The sequence below is a fragment of the Sus scrofa genome, chromosome 6, assembly GCF_054392235.1.
Source record: "Sus scrofa isolate SSC_HxYL_T2T_F1_AM1 chromosome 6, Sscrofa_HxYL_maternal_Yorkshire_Landrace_v2.0, whole genome shotgun sequence".
In the NCBI taxonomy this organism is placed as follows: domain Eukaryota; kingdom Metazoa; phylum Chordata; class Mammalia; order Artiodactyla; family Suidae; genus Sus; species Sus scrofa.
The window spans coordinates 105748092-105757121 of NC_139388.1; the positions used below are offsets into that span (position 1 = coordinate 105748092).

General features: G+C 46.3%; 1 long non-coding RNA gene across 4 annotated transcripts in view; it reads right to left on the minus strand.

The window, feature by feature from the left end:
• Nucleotides 1-9030, minus strand: part of LOC102164613 (uncharacterized) — a 139319-nt gene that overhangs the window by 127204 nt on the left and 3085 nt on the right. The window lies entirely within an intron of this gene.

Genomic DNA, 9030 nt, shown 5'->3' on the forward strand with positions numbered 1-9030 from the left:
TTGGACCCTTAGCCTGGGAACCTCCATATGCCATGGGTGCAGCCCTAGAAAAGGCAAAAAGACAAAAATAATAATAATAATTAATAAATAAAAGGAATCAATATATTATATCCTAGCTCAAAAGACCAATAGAACATCCAAAGTTATTTTGGGATATAAAAGAGGAGAAGAGAAAAGGGGGAGGCATATGGCAAAGGTTTCCATTTCTAACTGTGACCTGGGGTCAAAGTGCCCTGAGCAGCAGACAGGCCCTTGCACGTCTCTCTGGCGGAGGCAGGCTGGGGGGCGGGGGGCGCCACATCCAGTCTTCACAACCATGTGACTGAGTGGCTGAGCTCTGTGCTGCCCTGGCTCCTGCTTGCCGGCCACCCTCTGAGGACATCTGCCGTCATCCGTGTGGTCCAGCTGGAGGCCGCAGGGTCACTAAGTGCCACCTTTGCCTGCCCTGGGGGCTGGGTGAGTACCTGAAAGCTTGGGAAATGCCTCAAGATGGGCAAAGCTAAGGAGTGGGCTCTCGAAGACCAATTCAGTCTCTTTATGGGACAAAAGTCTAAACCAGCTCTTTGTCAGTGACCTTGAAACCGCTTCAATGCCTGAATGCTTTGTTCTTTGCTGCTTAGTGTGAGAACGTCCTGCGCTGGTCTAACTTACTGACACCAACAGTCATCCACGAACTGAGTGAGGAGTGCAGGTTTCTGAACACAGCTGGCCCTCTGCCTGAAACAATGAGAGGCTCAGTAGCTGACTTCTGACAATGTATAAATCTGCATGCAATTTCAATGCATCGCAGAGGGATGTCCCGAAAACAGGCGCTAGGAGAGACCAGCTGTGTTAGCCTGCGGGCCACCCTCACGAAGCCCCACAGCTACAGGAATTCCTCTGGGGGTGAGAAGTCTAAGATCAAGGGCCCAGGGCTGGTTTGCTCTGAGGCCTGGTTCCTTGGCTTGCCGTCTCCCCCTGTGTCCTCACGTGGTCTTCCACACACAAGAACGTGTTCCAATGTTGTCCTGTTATAGGGACACCAGTCATACTGGACTAAGGCTCACCTTAAAGACCTTATTCTACTTTAATTGTCTCTTTAAAGACCTCTTCTCCAAATACAGTGACTTTTGAAGTCGGGGGTGGGGGGAGGGGGGGAGGTTAGGACTTCAACACCAGAATCACGCAGGGAAGCAGTTCAGCCCACACTGCCAGCCCAACTCTTAACGCACTTTTAATAATGACAAGTGGGATGGTTTATGTGATGGATGCTAACTCCAAGGGCTCAGACCACAGGCTAAGACCTTCCCCACCTGCAGCTCATCCCCACAAGTGCTCATAGATGGCTTGGGGGTAGTGTTATCATTTTATTGTTGCTCCAGGAACAAATTACAAGTTATTCACTTAGAACAACCCAAACTCATATCTTACAGCTCTGTAGGTCCAAAGTTGACTCGCAGGGTCTGTGAGCTAAACCCCGGGTGTTGGTGGGCCTGTGTTCCCTTCTGGAGCTCGAGGGCACAGCCTATGCCCTGCCTTTTCCAGCTTCTCCTGGCTGCCCACATCTCTCGTTGGTGGTACCCTTCCTCCACCTTCAAAGCCAGCACATAGGAGATCCCGTTGTGGCGCGGCGGAAATGAATCCAACTAGGCATCATGAGGTTTCAAGTTCGATCCCTGGCCTTGCTCAGTGGGTTAAGGATCCAGCATTGCCATGAGCTGTGGTGTAGGTCGCAGACATGGCTCAGATCTGCTGTGGCTGTGGTGTAGGCCAGGGGCTACAGCTCCAATTAGACCCCTAGCCTGGGAACATCCACATGCCGCAGGTGTGGCCCTAAAAAGACAAAAAAAAAAAAGGCCAGCACAACATTTCTCTATGACCCCACTTCCATCATCACATCTCCTTCTCTGCCTTCCTGCCCCACTTTTAAGGACCCTTGTGATTACACTGGGTTTACCAGGATCATCCAGAGTAAACTTCCTTTCTTATTGTCATCTGACAACTTTAATTCCATCTGCCACTTGATTCCCATTTCCATGTTTGCAGCCTCTGGCGATTAGGTGGTGGAACTCTTTGGGGGCCATTATCCCGCCTACCACAGGGAGCATGTCAAAGGCTGGGGCAGCATCAGACCTGAGAGCATTTCCCGGAAGCAGGAACTGGCTCCCCCAGGTGCAAGGCAGGTGCCACCAAAGGAGATGGCAAGGTGGGGGGGGGGAAGTTCCTCTGAGGCATGTGGGGCCTCCACAGAGCCGGGCAGCAGGGCTCTCCAGGGGCCCAGAAAGTGGCGGGAGTGGGCGGGACTGCGGGACAGAACTTTCCTCATGGATGCAGAAGAGCTGGGAGGGAAAAGCAGAGCACAGCGGCCTACAGCCCAGGAGTCAAGTAAAAAACCTCCCACACATCTCACCAGTGCTCACATCCCAGGCCCTTTAGCAGGACAGGTCTTCGTCCTGCTTTAAAGCATTTGGGGTATTTTTGTTACTGTTTTGTCCGTGCCTGTGGCATGTGGAAGTTTCCGGGGCCAGAGATCGAATCTGAGCCACAGCAGGGACAATGCCAAATCCTTAACCCCTAGGCCACTGGGGAACTCCCTGATTTAAAGCTTTTGAAATTGGTGATGAACTGAGCCTGACTGGAAGCTGCCACAAGGCTGAGACCAGCTCAATCACAGATCAGACTGAATCAGCTGGTCCCTGTGAGGTCACTGTTATTAACTTCTGTTGTTACCTTTTTTTTTTTTTAATTTTTTTGTCTTTTTAGGGCTGCACCTGGAGCACGTGGAAGTTCCCAAGCTAGGGGTTGACTTAGAGCTACAGCTGCCAGCCTACACCACAGCCACAGCAACCCAGAACCGAGTCGCATCTGCAACCTACACCACAGCTCACAGCAATGCCGGATCCCTGCCCCACAGAGCCAGGCCAGGGATCGAACCCACATCCTCATGGATACTAGCCGGGATCATTTCCACTGCGCCACAACGGGAACTCCCATTTTGTTACCATTCTTTTACAAAAAGTGTTTAAATAAAAGGCAGTAAGACACACCAAAGGGACAAGAAAATATGACCTATGGTCAAAATAGGAAAGAGTCATGTGAAGGAGATCCAGGTGGCCTAGGCATTGGCTTGACCACACAGGGACGTTAAAATCACTCTGACAAAAGAAGCCACAGCAAATGGAACACAAACACTCAACTCCATTTAGTAAATTTGCTTCTCCACATGTGAGCAATTCTGCAACTACTTCATATGTGTCCTAGGGCTGAAGACAAGTAGAAAAAAGAGATACTGAGAGCAGGGTTTCAGGTTTCTTAGGGTCAGAGGGAAAAGTTACAAATTAGGAAAGTGAGCATGAACCTGAGAATGTTGGATTGGAGTTGGAGATGTGGATATGAACGTGTGTATCTAACAGGCCAAGGTGGAAATGAATAGAGATGGGTACACCTGGGTTAGCAAACAGACACATATTCCCAGGGAAGGGAGCTGGAGGCAAGGGCACTGCAGCAACAGTGAGTACACTCAGAACCCAGAGCTTGGTTTTTAAGTTCCATTCTCCAAGAGCAGGAATCCGGGCTACTTGAAAAACAGACTGACTCTAGGGGTGGGGCAGGCCACACACAAGGTGAAACCTGAGCATCTTGGGGAAAGAAGTACCCAAAAGAGGATGGGATGCTGCGAAAGGCAAAGCGCAAACATGAAAAGGCTCCTGACAGCCGGAGCTGGAACAATTTAAGCCACAAAATAATGACAGTGGTAGATTATAATTCATAGGGTACAATTAATATTCATGAGCCATACTGACATAATAAGCAATTGCATAAATAAAGGAAGAAACAGCTTTCTTATAGAAGTCCAATTAATACATGTGGAAGAAATACAGAGAAATAGAAAATTATCCTTTGACAGCACAGTTAGAACTGCTGCGGGCAAGACTGACCAATGGTTGCTAGAGTAAGGGGACAAAAGTTTGAGAAGAAGCAGGATATCTGCATACTTCGATGTTTCCCTCCAACAGGTTTTTAAACTGCAAAGAGAAAAATGATACAACCTCCCGTGGAGAAACCCAGAAGACACTGCCTTTACCAAGTGACCAAGGCTAACAGCACCAGCAATAGAAGACCTATAATACACTGAGATAAGGACAGCACTTCTGAAGTGTTTGCTAAAAATGCATAACCCTAATCTAATGAAAAATCACCTGGCAAACCCAAGGGACAATTTACAAAAACCAGTACCTGCAAAGGTGTCCAAGGTTATAAAAGACAAAGACTGAGGAACCATCCCAGACAGGGGAGATTCAGGTGACATGAAAATTAAACACAAGGTGGGGTCCTGGATTGGGTCCCTGGACCAGAAACAGAACATCCCTGAAAAGTCTGGTGCTGCCCCAACAAGGTCTGCATTTCAGTCAACAATAATGTGAATTTCCTAATGTTGAGAGTCGCACTCTGGGTATACACGATGTGAACAGCAGAGGAAGCAGAAGGAAGGAGATGTGGGCTCCCTCTGTGTTGTTCTCCCAACTTTTCTGTGAATCTAAAATGATTTCGAACTAAAATTGAAAAAGAAAAAGGGGGGGAGTTCCCGTTGTGGCTCTGCGGAAACAAATCCAACTAGGAACCATGAGGATGCAGGTTCCATCCCTGGCCTCACTCAGTGGGTTAAGGATCCGGCGTTGCTGTGAGCTTGTGGTGTAGGTCGCAGACACAGCTCGGATCTGGTGTTGCTGTGGCTGTGGTGTAGGCCTGCGACTACAGCTCTGATTCGACCCATAGCCTAGGAACCTCTATATGCCGTGGGGGCAGCCCTGAAAAGACTAAAAAAAAAAAAAAAAAAAAAAAAAAAGATGCCAAAAGATGGAGTGGGAAAGGTTGGCAACATGCTGCAAGAGGAGGAGAATTCCACAAAGGCATAGAAACTGTTTTTTGAAAAAAGATGGAAAAGTCAGAGCCAAAGATACTGATGCCTGGATTTTACACAACAGGCATCCTGATTTGACTGTTGTGAGGCTGAGTGCAGGCAGTTGGAGGGTGGGTGTGTGCGTGCGTGTGTGCATACACGCCTGCAATTTCCCAGGTAATTCTTATTACAGCCAAGGTTGGAACTACTGGGCTAGCCTAATCAAATCTGTATTAAAATATGAAGAAACTACATACTGTGTGAGGGCCCCTAGGACACTCGTCAGCACGCACTACATACTGTGTGAGGGCCCCTAGGACACTCGTCAGCACGCTCACATTTTACTGGTAAGGATAGTCACCAGGCCGTTTTGCTCCCATCACCTCCTATTTCCTTACACCAGTTCCAAGCACAGGATTTCTGAGTTACACAGCTGGGAGAATGTGAGACTACTTAGAGATTTTTTTTACCCCAAAAGGCAATTTACCCCCGTATCACACAGCCGGGAAACAGTCAGCTGGTGTGCAAAGCCAGTTCAGCTGTGACACATTCTGTTCTAAAACGTCTATTTTCACTGACATTGGAGATAAATAATAGCTTTCCCTCTCTTTACCAGAGAAGGTAAATGTTGATGCTTCCAAAGAAATTATCTAAATCCGATTTTTCCCATTGTTACCACCAGTGTAGGTAATTTTAACAAATTGAAGGGTCTCAGGTATAAATGGGGCACGTGAAAAATCACCTTTAGAGGTTTCCTGATTCTCTTTTCCACGTTAGAGTAGTATATGGAAATATCACTTCCCCCAATTCCTATCAATTGGCCCATCTGCTCTTTGTTTTAAAAGATGAATGGGGAGTTTCCGTCGTGGCTCAGCGGAAACAAATCCTACTAGGAACCATGAGGTTGTGGGTTCAATCCCTGGCCTCGCTCAGTGGGTTAAGGATCTGGCGTTGCTATGAGCTGTGGTGTAGGTCCCAGCTCAGGCTTGGATCCAGTGTTGCTGTGGTGTAGACTAGCAGTTGTAGCTTCAATGAGACCCCTAGCCTGGGAACCTCCATGTGCCTCAGGTGCGGCCTTTTAGACCAAAAAAAAAAAAAAAAAAAAAAAACCAGTTGGCTTTGGCTTTTCATGTATTTCTGCCTTCTTCCCTTTCTGGCTCCTCTGATCCTCAGCCACTATGAAGCTGTTTTGTGTGGTTACAGTCTGCACGACCCAAAGCTGCTGCCAATTCACTGAAACCATAGCAAACACAACCCTCCCTCCACAGCCTCGGGTAGTTCAAGCTCAATGGACACGAAGGTCAGTTTTATGACCAACATTCCTTCGTGAATTTCAGACACTGGACACCGAAAGGTGAAGGTGAAGGATAAGTAAGCCCACCCCTGCCCCGTGTGCCTCCCAACCCACCCCCCACCTTGTTCAGGAACAAGTCCTCCCCTTGCACTGGGCCCTGGTGGGCAGCCCTGGGTTGTCACTGGGAGCCCAGAGGCCCCCACCTGGGCTGATCCCATGGAGCTGCCAGCGAGAACTGCAGCAGGAGCAGCAGGGCCTCCTGATCTTCTGGCAGAACCAGCTCTCACCAGGCAAGCCAGGGCTGTGGCAGAGTTTCTGCTGATTGAAGCAAAGATGCTGACTTTGACTTTTAAATGAAAGACAACATTAATGAAGTAAAGAGTCTACGTTTCTAGAACAGGAGTCAGCAACATTTTTGCACAGGCCCAGAGAATAAAGATTTTAGGCTTTTCTGGCCACGGAGTGTCTGTCTCCATGACTCAGCCCCACCCAGCAGGGCACCAGGACCCTCAGACAATGTGTAAACATATGGGCACTGCTGGGTACCAATAAAACTTTATTTACAACAACAGGGGGCAGGTGGGATCTGGTTTGCAGGCTGTAGTTCAGCAATGCCTGTCCTAGAACATTAGCAGAATTTTCTATGTGTGTGTTTCCTGCTAATTTAAGAGTCCCAGGAAATGGTAACTCCTTTATTCCTACTGTCTTTTTATTCCTACCTAGCACACAAGCACAGTTCCCATGCTCAGATGTCTGAACTTACCGATCTAAAGCACAAGCAATGGGTTTATACATTTAACTTCCTCTCTGCCGGCCACAGTGCTAATCATCCTAAAATACAGAGAAAGCCAACAGCACCTGAGCTGTCTTCATTGGCACCTGCCACATTCTACATGGAGAACAGCTGGGATCCGACTGCTTTTGCAAGACGTATTAAGGCACAATGACCAAAGAATTATATCCTGATGCCTGGACATGATCATACATCTGGAGAAAAGCTAGGCTGGAGAATCAATAGCAGTCAGATGGTCATGCAACACACAATTTAAAAAAAAAAAAAAGTCTACACAAGACTTTAAGTTCACAGTAGTTTTTCAAATTTCCAAAGGTGGCTATGCTTATTCAGTGATTGATTTGCACAAAATAACCATGCCATATTACGCTATTTGAATTTTAACAATAGGTCCGGATGATTCTCCCACTGCATCGAATTGGTGGCCAATGAGATCAAACAGTAATTACAACCAGTAGATGGCATCTAGCTGCCGGAGCAAGACTTCAGACCTACACCTATTTTTAACATCAGACTCCCTAATTTATGACGGCTCACCTTTGACTGTTATTTATATTGGATCATTTTCATTTTAAGCCCTACTCATCACAGTTGAATTTTTAAATTGCTACCCAATAAATCTGTCTAAAGAGCTAAAAGAGACCCCAAAAACACTGTCCTCAATTTGAACCAGATCATCCTACTGTACCTGCACATAATAAGCAGACAAAATGTCCTGAATTTTAAAAATAGATATAATTTAAAGACACTGAACACCGCACACAGGCATTTCAGGCATACTTAGTTCTTTATGATTGCAGAAAGCCAAGTTGCTAATTGCTGGACCAGGCCCAAAAGATATAATGAGTGTAACACTAAACACCCTCCAGCTTGGATAAATTCCATGGGAGTCAATTGAGTTTAAAAGTTTCACGAATAATTAAATTACTGACTAGGATACACCAGAAGGAGAAAGCCGATAGACTGAATTCTGTTCCTTAGAGCTCAATTTGCTTTTTAGCCAACTGTATTTAGCTATCTGCAACTGCAACAAACTAAAAGCATTAAAAACCCATCTATTTTCTTATGCAATTTCACCAGAACTTCAATGAATTTTACCACATATGGATAATCATACTTTCTAGCAGGCAGAATTTACAAGTCTCAACTCTTTTTTCTTTTCCCCCTGCAGTGCCTATTCAAGTCAATATCTGAGATTATAACTAATTTGGGGCAAAGAATAAACAGAACATTTCTGATGATACATTTTTGAGCTTTCGACTTAGGTGTTTTAGTGCTTGAGTTAGATTGATGGCATAAATAAAACAGCATTCTTGGAAATGCAGAGGTCTGTTAGGGTGAGGGAGGGCGAATAATCTAATGAGAGACTTGTTTGTTACTTTAATCACGAGCCATAAAAACAGCCAAATCCCATGTCATGCTGCAGTAAAGGTTACATCAGCACTTCATACAATATTTACAGTGTAAAAGAAGCCCTGCAGCCCTACTCCAATATGACATTAATCTTCCTGCTGCCTCCTACTTTACCCACTCCCTCAGCCAAACATGTTCCCAGGTGCCATTCTGATGATGGAGAAAATTGCCTGTAGAATCGTGATGTAACAAGAACTCTGGACCACAAGACAAATAGAGAATCTTTTGGAGATCCTAGGGATGATGTGCTTTTAAGTACCTTTTAAGTAAAGGGGCCAACCATTCCAATTTGTCCCAAACTGAGGACTTTCCAGGATGCTAACCAGCCAAATCCCAGACAAACGTGGACCAGTTGGGACCCTAATGCTAGGAGGTTATGGCTTTAGGATATGAGAGTCAGGAACTTCTCTTTAATGCCAGACTTCCCCCTTAATCGCAATCATGCAGGCCCATGCAGGGTTTGGGGGAGGGGAGGTGGACAGGAGAGTTGGGGGCAGTGGGGCCGGAGCTTTCAAGCACTAGTAATTCAAGGAATTCAATAGCTATTTGGAACAGCATCTTGAATCATAGATCTGACTGGCACTCTTTTCCTCTGGTATTGCCCATTCTGTAATTCTCGTTGAAAACTCATTTATACTCAAAAGAATAAAT